Here is a 20,393-nt window from a genome sequence, read left to right as displayed (position 1 = left end):
GCCACTCAGGCGCCCCTTTTTTAACTTTTTAATTTGAAATAATTTCTGAACTCACAAGAAGTTGCAAAGCGGTAGAGAAGGTTCCTGCAGACCCTCCCCCCAGCTTTCTTCAATGGTAACATCTTACAAAACCATAGCACACTATCAAAACCAGGAAGCTAAGTCTGGTATAATACTATTAATGAAACTACAGATGTTATTTGGATTTTGTCCATTTTTACATGCACTCAATTATGTATGTGTGTGCATAGATCTTTGGAATTTCATCAAATGAACAGATTCATGGAACCACCCCAATCAGGGCACAGTAACTTTTCCATCCCCACAAAGAAATCCCCTCATGCTACCCCTTTATGGTCCCACTGACCCAACCCTGTTCCCCTGCAACCACTGATTTCTCCATCACTATAACTTTGACATTTTAAGAATGTTATAAAAATGGCGCCTTTGTATTTTTTATTCCAGATTTTGGTTATGCCTCCTTTCCCTATTATGGATAATATTTCCAAAGTATCTAGAAACCTACTCTTATATTTTATTTTACTCCCCATCACCTACCATGCATGATGCCCTTCCCCCATTTAGGGAATGTATAAAATAGTTGGGGGAAACAAGACCCAAAAAATGGACTACAAAGTAAAGAGACAGCCATTAAGATTTCTAAACAACAACAACAACGAAATAATGATGATAGTAATAATAGCAGTAGTAATAACCTGCATGTTTTGGGCCCTTTCCTATGTGCTAGGCACTGTTGTAAGCATGTAGTGAGTGTTATCTCATTTAATTGTTACAACCCACTCTAAGAGGGAGGCGCTATTCCTATCTGACCGGTGCCATTATTTCACAGCTAAGGGAAATCGAGACACAGGGAGGTTATGTAAATTGCCCAAAGTCAGTGGAACCAGGCTGGGAACTCAGAATTCACGCAGTCTCTCAATTGCCACCACAAATAATTCACCTGATTTCCTTTCTCCTGTAGCTGGGACCCACCCACACAGCTTTAGGAACCTTTGGGAAAATTCACAAACTCCTGAAGAGTCATAGATTTTCAGAGCTCTGGAAGCATGGCGGGACTGTGTGATTCAATTTCCTAATTTTACACTGAGAAAATTGAGGTCTGGCAGCATTTTTTACTTGAACAGGGACACTCATCGATTTAGAGGCCCAGCTAGGATTAGAACCTTGGGTACTGGTGCCTTTGATTTTTTTTTTTTTTTAAGAAGTATTCCTTTTCCCAGCTTTATCGATGTATAATCAACAAATAAAAATTGTATATATTGAAGGTGTCCCATGCGATGATTTCATATACATTGTGAAATGGTCACCAGTCATGCTAATTACCATATCATGCATCACCTCACATAGTTTTATTTGGGTTTGGGCGTTTTGTGCGCATATATGTGAGAACAATTAAGATATACTCTATTAGCAATGTCTGGTGTACAATACTATGTTGTTAACTGTAGTCACCATACTGTGCATTAGATATCAAGGACTTATTCATCCTTCATAACTCCCAACTTTGTAGATTTGAACACTGTCTTCGAGGTTTTTGGGGTTTGGGCAAAAAGCAAATTATGGGGCCAGTTACCTTCTTCTACTCTGGTCTTTGTATGAAAGTTGCCATTACTAATTCTTGTTTTCCTTTCTCCAATGTAGCATTTTTGTGTGTGTGATCAGGATAACCTTGTCATTTCATGATTAGTCACTAACCGAAGTCAATTCACTTGTTCAGTTCATTCCTGTTGCTTATTTTATTAGGGTTCTTCAGAGAAACAAAACTAACAGAAAATTGGGAGATATATATATATATAAATTTATTTTAAGGAATTAGCTCATGCAATTATGGAGGCTGAGAAGTCCTAAGATCTGTAGTTGGCAAGCTGGTGATACACGCACACACACACACACGCACACACACATTTCTGTTGTGTTATAGCCATTGAGATTTGAGCGTTGATTTGTTATAATAGCTCATATTACCTTGATTATTACATGGCATGAGGTCCCATTCATTTTAATCCAATTCACCTCAACAACTAACTCTCCAGCCTCTGTATGCCAGGCACTGGACTGGACAGTGGGGTTACAGCACACAAAGCATAATATTTCCTGCCCTCAGTGTGGGGTATGAGGCCGTGCTCTGGCCTCTCACAGTACCCCTTGCTTTTGTGTGTCATAACATTTACCAGGGGTTTGTTATCATTGTGTAATTATCTGTCTACCCTGTGAAAAATAGGTAACATGTCTTAATTGTATTTCTAGCACCATGGCGCCTGAGACACAGGAAGTTTGGTCAATGTCTCATAAATAGACACACCACCTGCCGTCGTCATGTTTTGCCCCCTTAGCCCTGGTCAGTGGGGAAGTCCCTCCTCCCTGGGCTTTTTTTTTTTTTAAAGATTTTATTTATTTATTTGAGAGAGAGAGAATGAGAGACAGAGAGCATGAGAAGGAGGAGGGTCAGAGGGAGAAGCAGACTCCCTGCCAAGCAGGGAGCCTGATGCGGGACTTGATCCCGGGACTCCAGGATCATGACCTGAGCCGAAGGCAGTCGCTTAACCAACTGAGCCACCCAGGCGCCCCTCCTCCCTGGGCTTTTTACCCTTCGTGGCTGACTGACTCGTTTGAGTACAACATAGAGTTCTCCCCATAAGCAAGTCAGATTCATTGAATCCAGAGGGAAATTTTATGCCTTACTCAATGGCCTTCCCACCCCCCCAATGAGAAAATAAAATATTTGACAATTTTCTCCATTGTCCTTCTACTCTGTTTTGAATTGGACTGTATTTTGCAGTGTTTCTCCTACTCAGAAATGATGAATACCCTTTAAACCAACACAGTGTTATTTGCAAATGAACTTAAAGAGGAACAAAATTGCACAGGGCCAAAGTGGGTTCCAGTAGCAGCTTGGAAAAACACATTTTTCAAGGTACCAAGCAAAAGGAATTTATCCAATTTAATTTTCAGGTAGGTCTATAAAATTAATAAGTATTCTGACTGAAAAGCATAATTAAACCAACAGTGAATATAAATGAGGAAGGGAAGTGTCGTGCTATGACTGGAATATCGTTTTGCAACCGAATGGCCCATACCAAGAAAACAAATTATTAATGCAGTCTTATTTCTTGAGAATATTCAGGGCAACAAGAAAGCTCTCGCTGTTCTGCATAATCATCTTCTTGGGAATGTATGAGCAAAGAACAGCAGGCTCAGCTGGAACAAGCAGTGGTTTCCACTGCGCCGAAGCCAAGAGGGAGCCGCCTGCCATTTTTCAGATCCGGGAGGAGACCGTTTGAATCAAACCAAAGCCCACCTCCCACCCTAAAGCAGACACTGTTAGCAGATGGTCTTGATTATGTGTGAGGGAGGCAATGTGGAAGCTCCAGGGCATGAATCATGACTGGTCTAAGCCATTCAGGCCCCTCTGTTCTCCTTTGCGGGGTATCTAGTTTCCCAGCTCACCTTGCAGCTAGGAGTGGCCATATGAGACACCAGTGACTATCTGCTGGGAAACTCTGGAAAATATTTCCTCTGTAATCCAAGAAGAAAAAAGCAAAACGATCTTCACTCAGTGGCCTGGCTCCCCCATCTTTACCATCTCCTTCCTGTCCTTGAATGCAGCCATGATGCCTGGAGCTGTGGCAGCCACCTGGCAACCACGAGACAACACACACGTGTATCAAAAGGCAATATGTTAGACTGGAGTCCACACTGGAATGGATGTGGCTCTTTAATGACATAAGTGAACTGCTGAGCCAACTTTGGTGTCTGCCCCCCATCTTCTTACTAGTGACATAAGAGATGTCTATTATTTGGGCTCCTATTGATTAGAATTCTATTACTTACATTTGGTCAAGCATCAACCTATTTAATAGCCTCCCCAAATTCAACCCCTCTTTAATGTCTCTGGAAACCATCTCCTCCTCATCAACCTCTCTGCTGCTGCCCAGTTCAGGCCTGCTCATCTTTCATCTCAACTTTTGTGACAGCCTTTCAACCAGTCCCCCTGCCTCCAGGCTCACCCAGCCCATCTCCCACATAGCTGCCTGGGTGATATAATGCTCCCCCGAGATTTGTGCTTCTGGCAAATACCTGTTCATTCTTTAGGGTCAAGATCATTCACCACCTCCTTTGAGAATCCATCCCAGTTTTCCAGGCAAACCTCATTGTTTCCTTCTCCTTTCACATATATTGTACTATTTCCATATGTATTTCAGAGTTCCTTCTTCCCTCCTTCCTTTTGACATTCCCTCTTTCCTTCCTCAAACATTCTGTGTACCAGAAAGCATCAGGTCTTATCCCTTCCAATTGTGGCTGTATGTATTTCAGTACAGATCTGTTTGTCCAGCTATCTTGTGGTCAGACCCAGCATCATATTCCTTTTGTGTCACCAGCACCTAGCAGAGGACCTGGCACCTCCCAAGAACTCCACAAATATTCATGGAATAAGTTCAACCCCTTAGCCACAGGAGATAAAATGGTGAACAAGACAGGATGGGCTCTACCTTCATGGTGTACAGACTCCAGCTGGAGAGGCTTAGTAAAACAAAGAATCAGAGACACATATGAGCTTGGAAGGTGTGGGAAATGCTGCCAGGAGGAATTTGAAGGTGCCATGAGGAGTGTGACATGAGGATCTAATTTAGACAGTGGGAGAGGGGTCAGACTGGGGCTCTTTGAGGAAGTCACTTATGTATGTTGAAACTTTCACAACCACAAAATGGGAAGAAATTGAGTTTTTTCAAAGAGCTGGAGGAGACAGTGTGGTAATAGCTCAGGGAGAAGGGGATGAGAGGTGGGAGATGAGGTAAGCAGGGGCCAGACCACAGAGAGCTTGGAAGACCATGAAAAGGATTTTTTTTTTTTAATATAAAAATGTTTATTTTTCCATGTTAAAACCATTCAATTGTGCCACACATTGTGTATTTTATTTTGTTTATTTACTTTTTGAGAAAGAGTGCGCACAAGTGAGTGCGAGTGGGGGAGGGGCAAAGGGTGAGGGAGAAAGAGAATCTTAAGCAGGCTCTATGCTCAGCGCAGAGCCCAAGGTGGGGCTTGATCTCACAACCCTGAGATCATGACCTGAGCCGAAATCAAGAGTCAAACAATTAACTGACTGATCCACCCATTGTGTACGTTTTTTTTTTTTTAAAGATTTTATTTATTTATTTATTTGAGAGAGAGAAACAGCATGAGAGGAGAGAGGGTCAGAGGGAGAAGCAGGCTCCCCACTGAGCTTGGAGCCCGATGTGGGACTCGATCCCAGGACTCCGGGACCATGACCTGAGCTGAAAGCAGTCACTTAACCAACTGAGCCACCCAGGCGCCCGTGATCCACCCATTGTGTACGTTTTAAACAAAGTTAGTCAAATAACCCCAATATATAGAAAACATCAATTATCAGTTCATCAAATCAGTAATACCTTTGCAGCATGTATTAATAATGTATATTCAGCCTGTCTGGTTGCTGAAACAGATTAGTAAGTGCCTCTTTCCCACATGAACAGAGGCCCACAAAATGTTGGCCTTTCATCAAATTTCAGTTTTAAAATAATGATTAGTGGTGATACTTGTTTTCATTCTTTTTTGAAAAAAACTTATTCTGCTGTGGTAAGGACACTGAACATAAGATCTACCCTCCTAGCACAATTCTGGGGGTACAACATTGTGTTGTTGACAAAAAGTCCCGCGTTGCGAGGCAGAGCTCTAGAGAGAGCTTACTCATTTTGCTTAAGTGAAACTTTGAGCCCATTGATTAGCCACTCTGCATTTCTCCTTCCCTGCAGTCCCTGGAAACCATCCTGCCATTCCTCGATTCTGTGAATTTGCTTACTTTAGTGTCCTCATCCAAGAGAAAGTGGAATCATGCAGTATTTGTCTTCCTGTGACTGGTTTATTTCACTCAGCCTCACGTCCTAGAGGCTTGTTCATGTTATTGCAAATGATAGAATTTCCTTCTTCTTTTTTAAGATTTTTCTTTATTTATTCATCAGAAAGAGAGAGAGAGACTGAGCAAGCAGGGAGAGTGACAGGCAGAAGGAGAAACAGGCCCCCCGCTGATCAGGGAGCCCGATTCAGGACTCGATCCCAGGACCCTGGGATCATGACCTGAGGTGAAGGCAGACGCTTAACTGACTGAGTCACTCAGGCGTCCCTAGAATTTCCTTCTTTTTAAAGACTAGTATGATTCTGTTGTATGTCTCCACCACATTTCCTTTATCCATCCATCTGTGGGCTGGCATCTAGGTTGTTTCCATGTGTGAAGGATTTTTGCTGTTTGTCCAAGTGCAATGGGAAGCAACTGAAGGGTTTTGAGAGGACGGAGGTGACAAGGATCTAATTTATGTTGTAAGATGGTCATTCCGTTAACTCAGATGAGAAGACACTAGGAGGAAATGAGTGGAGTTTGATGGTCCAGTTAGGAGTCTGTTTTAGGAAAAGATGGCAGCTTGGGTTGGGGGGGGATGGCCAAAGAGCTGAGAGGAATGGGCAGATTGGGGAGAGGTTTGGGAATGAAATTGACAGGACCTTGGACGGGTTGGATGTGGGGCTGGGGGAGCGAGCGACACCATTTCAGACACCCCAGGCTGTCTCTACCATCATCCTCCCTCTTGGCTGCCTCCCAGCCTCCCTTGGGGCACAGGGCCAGGGTCATCCGTCTCCCAGCAGCTGCCAGAATCCTTGTCCCTAGCAAACCCGATTCATGGGAACAAGGTCAAAGAGAAGCCCTTTTCTTCTGGAAAAATCAATGAAACTCATAAATCACAAGAAAAAAAAAAAGTATTAAGCCTGCGCCTCCCTTTCTTTCCACTCATCTGTCCCAACAGAAAAGTGCTTGTGGCACTTCCCAATAATTAAGTCATATGGTTGTGAGGAAATGCAAGAGATTATTTAATTCTCCAAAGTCTTCTTCTCCTGGATGATGCTTCTCAGCTTCTTCTCTGGCCCCCGCAGGAGTGAGGCTCACGCAGACTACCTTCAGCCTCCGGCCGGGGCCATACACCTGTGTCGTGGTGGTTTCGTCTGACCCACACTCAGTCAGAGCTTCTTGTTTTGAGTGCTTACTGTATGCCAGACATGTCCTCAGCAGTTTGCTCGAATCAACACAGCAAGCTTGGAGGGTGCTGCTGATACTATCCCCACTGTAATGTAAGAAAATGGGAAAATCTTGATAAATATTGGATCGTAATACCACCAGCACACATTCAGTCAGCATCTACTGTCTGCCAGGTACCAGGCTCAGCCCTGAGAACACAAACATTCTTTCCTTGTAGAAATTCACAGACCAACAGAACAGGTCGGTAAATACATAACTATCTGGACCTGCTATATTCCCAGTATGAATACAAGTATATGCAAATACGGAGTTAATAAACAATTTTCTTTCTGAGGCAGTAGGAGAGAGGATTAAATCTAATGCCTAGGAAAGAACTATGTAAACCCGGAAGCACACACCAACAAAATGAGAAATAGTATTCTCAGCAATTAGAAATCGCTCCTTACCAACCTGCCCATATGAGAAAGAACATGCCTCAGGTGTGAATGGAGGAAGGCCAGCTTAGATCCACATTCTTGCCAGCTTCCTTGGCCGGTTCAGTGGAGGGTTTTGAGATGGCTCAGAGTGATTCATGCGGGAATGGGGGATGATCCATCTCATTCCAAAGTGGTGGCCTGATGCGAAGAACAACAGTGACTTCTGAGACCTTCATAAAGGAGGCAAGCAGTTTTATTAGAAGCTATTTCATTCATTCATTCATTTCGACCTTCATAAAGGAGGCAAGCAGTTTTATTAGAAGCTATTTCATTCATTCATTCATTTCATTCATTCATTCAACAAATATTCATTGAGTGCAGAGCTCTAGTCCAAGAGCAGATCTGTCTACAATCTAGGCAGAGCCTGTGTTCTCCCCCCACATATACACATATACACATATATATTCCAGTAAGGGAGACGAACCATGAGCAAATAAAACAATTTGTTTATGTGTTATAATTAGTTAGTGTATTTTATGGCATTGAGTGCTTGTAGAGGAAAATAAAGCAGGATAAGGAGGGGAAGGGGGATCTTGGGATGGACAGTGGAATTATTACTTTATATGGTATATCCATTTACTAGGGCTGTGATAACCAAATCCTACAGACTGGGTGGCTTAAACAATAGAAATGTATTTTCTCACAGCTCAGGAGGCTCAAAATCTAAGATGAATGTGCTGGCAGGATTAGTCTCTCCTGAGGCTTCTCTCCTTGGCTTGCAGATGGCGGCCCTCTGGCTGCCTCTTCACAAAGACCCCCTCTGTGCATGTGCACTCTGGTATCTCTTGTTATTTTCTCATCTCCTCTTCTTATAAGGACACCAGTCAGATTGGCTTAAGGTCCACCTAAAAGCCTCATTTTAACTTCATTGCCTCTTTAAAGAACCCCCTCTCCAAATACAACCACATTCTCAGGTACTGGGGATACTTCGACGTATGGATTTTTAGGGGGCATGCAATTCAGTCCGTAACAGGTGGTTAGTAGAGACTTCACAGAACCTGAAGGAAGTGAGGAATCATGTGGACATCAGGAAAAGCATTCTGGCAGAGTAACAGCAAGGGCTAAGGCCCTGGGGGTAGGCTACTGACTCGGTGAATTTGAAGAATGGGGGACAAAAGCTACTCAAACTGATTGAGTGATGCGTCAGCGAGGGAATGGAGGTATATGAGTCTCATAGTCCATGGTCGAAATGTGAATTTTATTCTTGGTGAAATGGAAAGAATTTTGGAGGGTTTTGAACAGAGGAGTAATACAGATTGCATCACTCTTGGTTTTAAAAGATTACCCTGGATGCCATGCCAAGAGCAACCTTTAGGGAGGGAAGGGAGGAGAAAGCAGACAGGCTTAGAAGCTACTGCAGTCATCTCGTGAGAGATGACGGTGGTCCGAGCTCAGGTGTGGCAAGAAGCAAGGTGGAGTAGGGATATGTTTTGAAAGCAGAGCTGACAGGACTTGCTGATTGGTTGGATGTGGAAAGAGAAAGAGAGGAGACAGGGAGACCCCCAGCTCTTTGACCCAGACCACCGGAAGCATGGAGCCCCATTACCAAGATCGGATGGGTGTGAACAGGAAGACAGGGAGCCCATTTGGACACATTTGGTTTGAGAAGCCAACGAGACACCCATGCAGAGCTTTTGAAAAAGGTGTCTCTGTGGAGAGCCCCAGGTGTGCAGGTAGAACACGGAGAATCGTCAACATATAAAGAAATACGTTTAAACCCACAGGAGTAGAAGAGATGGCAGAGGGAATGAATGTAGGCAAAGAAAAGTTCTAAGGAATTGTTCCCTGGATCACTGCAGCATTGAAAGCAGAGGTGTCCAGACTGGCCTGCTGATAGAATTCACAGAGGCCATGAACTCAGAAGGGAAGAATAAAATGTGACTTCAGGTCCACTAACTCCTAACTGAAATTTGATATGTCCCTCAATCATGAATGAGGGAATAAAGCACAGCAGTATGAGCATAGCTGTGATCTTGTCACCATTAGAAATCACAGCTATTTATCATTACAAGGGTTGTAGATATTTCAACATATCATTTACACTTATCACTGTTTCAAAATTAGGAAGTCTTCAGACCCCCGACCGGATCTTTTTTTTTTTTTTTTTGTGAACATGTCAATAATTAAGACCGTATATTACCATGTCACATATTCATTTTATTAAATATTTTGAGAACTATTTTTTTCAAGGTAATTAGTTTCTTTGAAATGCAATGTATTTTGTGGATTTTTTTTTTTTTAAATCATCATTCTGAGATTTCTACAAGCTTCATCTGCCTGCCTGAGGGTTCCAAGACCCCTCCAAAAAAAAAGCTTCAGCCCTTTGGTTTTAAAGGTCAGACAAAGGAAGTAGAGATGAGCCAGGCTCTCGAGCTGGTTTACAAATCTGGCCTCTCTCCCTGTCTCCAGCCTCTCTTCCTGATGACCGCGTTCTACTCGCCTGGCCCTCTGCTCAGTGCAACTTGGATTCTGTATGAGCAAGCCAGAGCCTCTTCCCCCAGTGGCCCTGTTTTCCAAGAAGCGAACAAGTATTTAAAGAGCTGTTATACTATCAGACATTCTTGCATCCTACAAAGGACACTCAGCCACTCTGTGCAGGTTCCCGGGACTGCCCTTGCATAGCATTCAAGTGTAGGTGTTTAGTGTGGGGGAGCAGAGAACTGACATTGTCATTGTATTCTTTTTTGGCTTGCTTGCTTGGAGAAGTATTCGGCTCAGAGAGATCACTTTGCAGAGTCTGTTCTGTCTGCATTGATTCCATCACGGGGGAACGTGTCCCTCAAAGAATGCACCATGCCAGGACAGGCCACTCACGAAGGATAGGGTCTTCTCTTCTAGTGGCGTCCTCGGTTTTCCCCTTGCTCACTCAAGCCCCTTCCCAGCCCAGGCTAGAGTCAGGCATAGGGGGAGGGGACCTCCAGTGAGAGCTATTTTGATTGTTCTTTTGCAGATTTTCTATCCAAAAACTCGCAGGCGCCGTTTTTCCCACCGCACCTCTGAAAATAGAAGCACCAGAATGTCCTGATCTGCTTTGGGGGCACTGCAACCTGAGGCCTCCTATCTCACGGATGCCATTTTTGGATGGAGCAAATGGCTGAATAGATTTTCTTGGCTCACACCCACCGTCTTGAGGCAGCAGTCAGTGGGGTAGAGCATTTCCGAGCATCAGCCGTAACCTAAAAGGAAACAAGAAGTCAGAAAGCACCATCCTGCCTGTGTTGCTAGGGCAAGTCTTCATACCTCATTTCCGTAATTTGCAAAAGAAATATAAAGAAGAGTTTACAGCAAAACATGTATTACTGAGCTTTAAGAGACATTCTGGACCAATTCTATTTTTTTCTCCCATTGCGAAAATGGGGGAAATAATCCCTACTCAATGAAAGAATGCATAGACACACCCTTTAATAAATTATGGAAACTTGATCTCAATCACCTTGGAGTGGGAAAGGGCTTTCTAACCATTTGTCCACTCAACAAGCATTTTTAAGGGCCAGGCACTGTTCTAGGCACAGAGATACATGTGTTTGTCTTCTAGATGCCTTCCCACATGTATAAATAAATGGCTGTCAGAGTGTTTGGAGAAATGTTTGTAAACCTAAGGTGTCAAGGACGCTAAAGGGTGCCTATAAGTTGGTGACAGAGAGTGAGGGCTCTGCCATCAGCTAGCCCCGCCAGGGTTCAAAATCCCAGCTATCAATCAGATCACCTTGCTCAAGTCACTAAGTTCTCCGGGCTTCTGTCACCTGCGGGGTTGTTGTAAGAGACAGCATTCTCTTACTTTTGAGAATGACAGGGTTCATCTCTGCATCCTCTCGCTCAGTTCGTCATGCATCTTTGCATGCAGTTTGAGTTGTCATGACTGGGCTTGGGGTACAACTAGCAGTGGGTAGAGGCCAGGGATCCTACTAAACATCCTACTATATCTGCAAAGAACCATCTGGCCGGTATGTCAGTCTTGTCGAATTTTGACAAACCCCAGCTCTAGAACCCGGGCATTCATGCTTCTCTCTGTACACTCCCATTCATTTGTGCAGGCTTTAAGCAAATATTTATTGAAGCCATACTATGTGTCACACACTCTGCTAGGTATTAGAAATACAGTGGTGACCAAGAGGGCCATAATCCCCATTCGCACGGAGACTGCATTTTAGGAGACGAGAGAAGGTAATTGCACAAATAATCACTTAGCAATGACAGTGCAGGTCAGCAAAGGCTACACGGTGAGGTGAGAGCCCCGGGGCAAACTGTCCCAGTGAGGGAGCTTGGGGACACTCTCCATGAAAGTGGCATTTAGGCTGACACATGAAGCATCTGGCAGGATTTAACCCATGACCTTGGTGTTCTAATCATTGTGTTTTGGGCCACCGGACTCAGCTCTCCCCTGGCACTGCTGTTCACGAAAGCATAGTGAGATTGGAATAACGTGGCGGTGAAGAACATGGATTCTGGAGCCAAACTGCTGTGGTTTTTCACCACCTTGGGTGACTTCTCTGCCTCAGTTTCTTCATCTATAAAATGGGAACGAAAACAGTGCCTGCCTCATTGGTTCTCAGTGAAGGTTAAATGAGTAAAATAATGTAATTAAATAACAGAGAACGTTCATACTATGGATTTACCTAAGTATTAGTGAATATTCAAGTTAATATTGCTGTCTGGAATGAAGGAGCAGCAGGTCTTCTCCACTAGAATCTGCCCCACTCATCTGGGAAATAGTGAGAAAACACTTGGCAAAAATGGGCTCATCCATGTAATCCTGTCTTCTCACATTTTCTATGCAGTCTCATCATTTTGGGACTGAATTTGGGCCATCTTTCTTTGAAAATGACAGCATTTGAGGGACACCTGTGTAGCTCAGTCAGTTAAGCGGTGACTGTTGATTTCAACTCAGGTCATGATCTCAGGGTCCTGGGATTGAGCCCTGCATCAGGCTCCCTGCTCAGCGGGGAATCTGCTTGTCTCCCTCTGCACCTCCCCCTGCTCGCTCGCTCTCTCTCTCATAAATAAATAAATCTTCTAAAAAAAGAAAGAAAGAAAATGACAGCATTTGAGATTGGGAGTCAGACCTCCATTCTTCTTAGACGAGTGAACAGTCGGTGTGAGGACTGCCGTGGGCATAACGTCAAGCAGAGACAAAGATGCAAAATCCACTTGTTCTCATGTGGTGATATTTTCAGACTCACCTTCATAGTCTTGATTCTATAAATCCTTTGTAAACTCATCCAAATCCTCCCTTCTGTGGAGCTCCCACTCCATTAAAAAAGGAGTGAAAATGTTATTTTTATAGTTGGCATGAAAATACTTCTTAGGGGATTCTGTCTTTTTTAGAAAAACATCTTGATAATAAGCTTTTAAGTATGGAAGGACAATAAAACAAAAAGATAGATGACCAGGTCTGGACCCCAGAAATTTTGGTTTTGAGAACTAAGAGAGAGGAAAAGGGAAAAGTTACAGAAAAATATTCAGCAAAAGGGTCAGGAGTGGCATTAAAAACAAAAACAAAAAACAAAAAAACAACCCAGCAAGAGGAATAGCTAAAGGATTTTTTAGATCACATGTGCCTAAAAATCAATTTTCAAGTTACTTGCTGGGTAGAAGTCATCCATCACCTCAAACTTCCCTTTAAGACTGTTACACACCCATATAAAAGTCTTTTATGAATTTTGGGCTCAGAAAATCAAGGCAAGGTTTCTGGCATCCACATCTGTGTTGACATCCCCAGAGTGAGATTAATAGGAAATTAGAACCAGAGGTCACAATAAGACTGTAAGACCCTGGAATCCACAGAAATTTTGGAGCAGAGATTAAATTTTCCAGCCGAGTGCAGAATGGAGGGCTTGAGTCAATTGTAAGGGAACAAGGCAGGGTATTCTCAGCTGACTTGTGAGTCATGTGACTCTCTTTAACCTTTCGTGCAGTGATGCGTGGATCACTGGAGGAAGTAGGTTTATAGACCATTCTTATGATTGTTTGGGGAAGATTAGACATAAAAGACAGTGAAAGTAGTCATTAGGCTCTCAAAACAAAACAAACAAAAACATAAAAATCTCAACCTAAAAAATTATAAAACAGCCTAGCTAAACCTTCCAAAAAAAAAAAAGTTTCCTGCTGACTGAAACAAAGAAATCAATAGAAAGCCCCAAATGAAATGGTTGTAGTGATTTAAGATTCACCTTCTCTTCTAGATTAAAAAGCTGTCTTTAAACTTTGACTTGCTTTCCCCCCTAGGCTGAACTTTCGTTTTGGGTGCGCTAAAGTAAGTTTTAAAGAACATTCCTTGGAGATGTCTCTTGCTTGACTGATCACTCCGTGATCAGCTATGTGCTTTTCAGCATTCAACATGATTCAATTCAATCAGCAAATTCTAGAATCAGCAAAATTTTGTAGAAAGAGCACGGAAGGTTAATTCTGGCAGAACCGGCTTTGATTTCTAGTTCCGTGTGATGATGGGCAAGCCAGCTGAGCCTCTTGGAGCCTCAGTATTTTCATTGGTCAAATGGGCATAACCTTACCTTACAGGTTGAGGGGAACCATAAAATGAGACCAGAAAAGGGACGAGTTGATTCTCATCACGTGTCAGAGTTAGGTACCATAAAGTTGCAAGAATACTAATTTAGCAACTAGTGAACTGCGGCTCCTAAGGGGAAGCACAGGTTAGGTTCCTGTGAGCCTCTGGTTACAAGATTTTCATCCAACAGTCAAACCTTGTCTTATGGGTGTTTATTTAATATTATTGTCGAATTGTTAACATTGAACTCACTCAGCCAGCGGTACTATAACTCCTGCCTGATAACCAGCATATCTGACAAGCCTATGATCTCCAGGAGGCACATCACTGCCTTCTTGTGCTTTGAAACTCTAGCCAGCACTTCAGTGCTATGCTTGGGGACCATTTTAAATGACGAAATAAAGCAATAAAAAGTACAAAAACGTAAAAACCTGTAGCACTCAGCAGACTGGGAAAAGGACCCTTGTTTACAGAACGGGAACTTCAACAGGAGTCGCTAGACCCCCGCCGGGAATGCACACACTGTGAGCCTCAGATTACTTGCTGCTCTGCTTGCAGCTGTGGATGTCTGCCAGAGCACCACAGGGACTGAACTGGGGATTACAAATACATTTTAGTGAGAAGGTGGATTCACAAATACAGAATCTGCAAATCATGAGAATCGATTGAAAGGCTGTGAATATATCTCCCATGCCCCGGTCCTTGGAGCCCATAAACAGATCTCAAAGCCCCACACACTCAGCCCTAACAGCCCTGGCTTTCACCTCTATCTTCATTTCCCACCCCTGGTGAATTTCCTCTCTGACTTTTAAGTTTGGGTGGGTATTTTTAGGTATTTACTGTGTGTTACCTAGCCTGACTATATGTTTGTAGCAAGAGAGGATGCCGTCTGCCTCAGCTTAACTTGCTGGAAATCATGTGTGGTTCATTTTCTCTCTCTCTTACTGTAACTTTTGCCCCCATGGCGATGCCGTTCGAACCCCACTGCACCCCACCCTGCGTTTCCACCGCACATTGACCTCAAGCATCTTGGGTCTGCCATTTATGGTCATTGTACCCCGTGTTAGGACAACACTTGTTCCAGGTTTTTCATGACAGAGGCCATGGCTCCTAACTCAGATCTTCAGTGTCAGGGCATCAGGTTCTAGAAATATCTCAGCTATGGCCTCATATACTCTCCCAGAACCAACCTTCCCCCCATGACAACCTCAGCCTGGTCTCAGCCCCCATCTCCAGTCCTGCTTCTCCCTCCCACTGGGGTGAGTCCTCTGCTGGTGTCTCCCATGGTTTGTGCTGCTGGCTGACCACAGTCAGAGCCACATGGGTCAGCAGAGACATAACCTTGAACCTTAAAGATGAAGGGATCAGCACCTCAATCCCTTTCTCCCCTCAAGGGGTCTCAGCCCCCTCTGCAACTGTGCCTTCCCCTCCAACCATCAATAACCCTCCAAACTCGTTTCCCAGCAATGCTATAACAAGTGACCTCACACTTGGTGGCTTCAAACATATTTATTCTCTTACCATTCTAGAGGTCAGAAGTCCAAAATGCGTCTTCCAGAGTTAAAGTTCAGGTGTCGGCAGAGTTCGTTCCTTTTGGAGCCTTGAAGAGAGAATCGTTTCCTTGCCTTCTTCACCTCCTAGAGGCTGTCCTTATCCCTTGGCTCATAGCCCTGCATCACATGGTCTCTTCCTTTCTCTCTGCTTCCATCATCAGCTTGCCTTGTTCCTCCTTTGACCTCCTCGCCTTCCTTTTGTAAGTACCCTTGTGATGACGTTTAGGGGCCACCCAGATAATCCAGGATAATCTCCCCATCTCAAAACCCTCAACTTATTCACAGCCGCAAAGACCCTTCTGCCATATGTGGGAGCCTCCTGGATCCAGGGATTAGGACTTGGATATCTCACAGGGGGTGTGAAGTGGCATTAATCGGCCCACCGCACCCTCTATCTCTTTCTAAAGGAGAATGGGAGTGTGGAGGCCATCAAACTAAGGAAGAAACATGTTTACATGCTGTTGCATACACCCTGCCTTCGGAGCCCATGCTGCATCCTTGGATCAGACCAAAGGCACCATGGAAGTGGACATAGAAGGGGCTAACAGTGTTTAAATGGAAATCTCCCACCCTGTATTAGTAATCATTCTAATAACGTGTCTTACCTTACCCTGAGTCCTGCTGATAAGAAGGTACCGAATTCTAACAATGAGTGGAACATAACAGTAAATGCAGCATACACGTGCCAAGTCTATACAAGCTTTCTGTCATTGGATTATTCTCAGAGGTCTGTTAGCAGACACCATTATTACTCCTGTTTTCTGGATGAGGTATGGCTAAGGAACTTGCTCCAGTTTCCCCAGGTAGTAAGAGGCAAATCCAAGATTGGGAGCCACACGTTCGGACTCCAGAGCCTGTGCTTCTAACGACTGCAGATCATTCTCCTGGCAGGTTATGCCTCTAACTTGCTGTGTGACCTTGAGGAAGCCACTTTCCCACTCTGGACATGGATTATTAGAGTGGGAACAGAGAGCCGGGTCAGAATGTCTCAACCCTAACGCCTCTGACTTGGGGACTAGATCATTCTTTGTGGTGGAGGGCAGTGTAGGATGTTCAGCAGCTTCCCTGACCTCTGCCCCCTAGATGCTTCCCCAACCCACACCTGGATGGGGATAAAGACAGATGTCTCCAGCCGTTGCCAAACGTCCCTTGTCGGGGGCAAAATCTCCCCTGGTTGAGAACCACGGGGAAGTAACCCGTCAGGACTTGCCAAACTGAGAATATTCCAGTATTTCTTTCACTAGCTTCAAGTTAGAAAATTGCTTTACATTCAGGAAGCTCTCTAGGCAGGCAAGAGTTCAGATGCAATGCGCAAGCTAACCAGTCTTATAAATTAGCACAAACATATGTCAGTGGTAATTAATTAAGTATCTCTGTAGCATCGCTAATAACACTGGCAGAGGACAATATTACCATTCAAAGAGCACTGCCATACATTTCTCAGTTTCACATCGCATGAGGTAGAAGAGTAAACAGTTTGTTTAGGGGTTTAAACAAAAGCTGTTGCTTTTGTCACTTTGAAGGAAAGGAAGAATCTCCCCCAAAATAGCCACAGAGTCTTCTCACCCTCTCTTGCGCAGGATCTTCCCAGGGAGCCAGTTAACAGGCAGTGGACAAAGGGACCTCTCATTCTCTCTCCGTGGGAGAGTTTGTTTGCCCCTCAGTTCAGGTTTTCCCATCACATTACACCATCAGAGCTCTCCAGTCCTGCTGTTTTCATACTATTTGACATTATCCTCCACTTAAATCAGTGTTGGTTTTTGTTTGTTCGTTTCTTTATTTTGGGGAGGGGTGTTTTTGGTTTTGGTTTGGTTTGGTTGGTGCTGACAGAAGTCACGAAAAACATAGACAAATATCTGATTCTGTATTCCAACTCTTCCTACCACTTGTGCGATTCTGGGCAAGTGGCTTAATGTCTCAGCCTCAGTTTCGTCACCTATGAAATGAGGACAGGAACACTTATCTCATGGATGGCCATGAAGATTAAATTAGACTGTATCTATTCAGCACCTAGACCGTGCCAGGCAGGTATGAGTGGCTCTCTTCTGCCCAAGTGGTTAGCCCCCAAGCAAATAAGTGGCTCTGGACTTTTCCTTTAGCCTTGCTGTCACTATTGAAGAGCAGTGCTAATGTACACAAGATGGTCTAAATCCACACCAACAATGAGCATCTGACTACATACAATTGCTTTGGGAAGGAAACACAGCTCCAAAAGGCTGAGTCCATGCTGGCTTTAAGTAGGAAGGTATGTCCTTCTGACCTGAGCACAGAGTGGGAAGCTTTATCACACATACACTTCACATGCATGCATAGTCAGACTGAAAAATCAGATCCACTGGGCCACCACACTCCTGAATCGGTGGAAAGAACAGAAGCAGTATTCCACAGGATTAAATTTGAGGAATGTAGCTAAAGGAACAAATCTCTGGCCTCTGTTGCAATGCTTAACAATCAGCTCTTTGACTAATGACGCCCGCCCTCCCCCGCATTCTCAACTCCTGTGTCAGTTAGCTTTCACTGTGTTCTGCTGTATAACAAGAAACCCCCAAAATCTCAGTGGCTTATGACAAATAGGTTTGTTTCACCATCTCCTTATATGCTGGTAAGCATAGGTCAGCTGCAGCTCATGTTCCACATGTCTTCTCATTCCATGATCCAGGTTGAAGGAACAGCCCCATCAAAGCTCAATGACAGTCATGGGTCAAAGGGAAAGAGAAAGAGAGCTAGCTGATCGAAACACATCATCTTAAACATCTGCTTGAACGTGGTTCCCATTACATCTACGTGTGTGCCACTAGCCAAAGCAAGTCATGTGACTTGACCTAATCTCAGTGGGTAAGAAAAGTACAACCCTCTTATAGGAAGAACTGCTGAATATTTGGAAATATGCCTCCAAATTGGAGGGAGTGGTAAATTATGCTCTAAGCATTCCCAGGCCTTCTCTGATTTTAAACTAATTTTCAATTGTGAGAAGACAGCAAAGGCTTTTTAAAAAAATTTTTTCAATGTATTTTATAAATTCCAATATAATTAACATACTGTGTTATGTTAGTTTCACATGTACTACCTATGTGATTCAACAACTCCATACATTACTCAGTGCTTTTCATGATACTTGCACTATTAATCCCCTTCACCTGTTTCATCCATCCCCTCCATCCCCTCCCCTCTGGTAACCAGCAGTGTGTTCTCTATAGTTAAGAGTCTGTTTCTTGGTTTGTCTCTTTTTTTCTTTGTTCATTTCTTTTTTCTTAAATTCCACGTATGAGTGAAATCATATGGTATTTGTCTTTCTGTGACTGACTTATTTCACTTAGCGTTGTGCCTTCTAGATCCATCCATGTTGTTGCAAATGGAAAGATCTCATTCTTTTTTATGGCTGAGTAGTGATCCATTGTTTGTGTGTGTGTGTGTGTGTGTGTGTGTGTGTGTGTGTGTGTGTGTGTATATACATACCACCTCTTTGTCCATTCATCTGTGGATGGACATGGGCTGATTCCATAACTTGGCTATTGTAAATCATGCTGCAATAAACATAGGGGTGCATATATCTTTTTGAATTAGTGTTTTCATATTCTTTGGGTAAATATCCAATAGTGGAAATACTGGGTCATATAGTAATTCTACTTTTTATTTTTTGAGGAACCTCCATACTGTTTTCCACAGCGGCTGCACCAGTTTGCATTCCCACCAACAGTGCATGAGGGTTCCTTTTTCTCCACATCCTTGCTAATGCTTGTTGTTTCTTGCATTTTTTATTTTAGTCATTTTGACAGGTGTGAGGTGATATCTCATTGTGCTTTTGATTTGCATTTCCCTGACAATGAGTGATGTTGAGCATCTTTTCATGTGTCTGTTGGCCATCTGCATATCTTCTTTGGAGAAATGACTATTCATGTCTTCTGCCCATTTCTTAATTGCATTATTTTTTTGGTATCGAGTTGCATAAATTCCTTATATATTTTGGATATTAACCCTTTATCAGATATATCATTTGCAAATAAATTTTCCTATTCAGTTTGTCTTTTAGTTGTGTTGATTGTTTCCTTTGCTGTACAGAAGCTTTTTATTTTGATGTGGTCCCAGTAGTTTAATTTTGCTTTTGTTTCCCTTGCCAAAGGAGACATATCTTTTTTTTTTTTAAGATTTTATTTATTTAATTGACAGAGAGAGAGAGAGACAGCGAGAGAGGGAACACAAGCAGGGGGAGTGGGAGAGGGAGAAGCAGGCTTCCCGCCGAGCAGGAAACCTGATGCAGGGCTCAATCCCGTGACCCTGGGATCATGACCTGAGCCGAAGGCAGTCGCTTAACGACTGAGCCACCCAGGCGCCCCCAAAGGAGACATATCTTAAAAAATGTTTTTACCTACACTTAATGTCAGAGAGATTACTGCCTATGTTTTCTTCTAAGATTTTTTGGTTTCAGGTCTCACATTTAGGTCTTTAATCAATTTTGAGCTTATTTTGGGGTATAGTATAAGAAAGTGGTCCAGTTTCATTCCTTTACATATAGCTGTCCAGTTTTCCCAAACCATTTGTTGAAGAGACTTTCCCATTGCATATTCTTGCCTCCTTTGTCATAGATTAATTGATCATATAATTGTGGGTTCATTTCTGGGTTTTCTATTCTGTTCCAAAAGATACTCATAAATCCCTGAATACATTTCATTAGAGCAGGAATCCATTTATAAGAACAGTGATCCATGGTAAAACATCCCCTTTAGGCATCTTTGTGGCTTTTAGGTACTTTCAGCTGAGGAATGTCATGATTCCTTTCTAAAACTGCTATGGCTATG

At 43.3% G+C, this 20,393-nt stretch overlaps 1 long non-coding RNA gene across 2 annotated transcripts in view; it reads left to right on the top strand.

Annotated features, from left to right (window-relative positions):
• LOC145721574 (uncharacterized) overlaps positions 1-20,393 on the top strand; it is a 424,011-nt gene that overhangs the window by 376,736 nt on the left and 26,882 nt on the right. The window contains exon 5 of one of the 2 annotated variants that reach the window (XR_014145331.1): positions 10-2,387. The exons of the other annotated variant lie outside the window; for it this stretch is intronic. This is a non-coding gene — a long non-coding RNA (uncharacterized LOC145721574). Of the gene's footprint in view, positions 1-9; positions 2,388-20,393 lie in introns of those variants that run through there. 2 annotated transcript variants of the gene reach the window in all.

Source organism: Leptonychotes weddellii, chromosome 5 (assembly GCF_054177405.1).
Source record: "Leptonychotes weddellii isolate Sample4059 chromosome 5, ASM5417740v2, whole genome shotgun sequence".
Taxonomy (NCBI): domain Eukaryota; kingdom Metazoa; phylum Chordata; class Mammalia; order Carnivora; family Phocidae; genus Leptonychotes; species Leptonychotes weddellii.
This window is presented reverse-complemented; position numbering and strand designations above follow the sequence as displayed.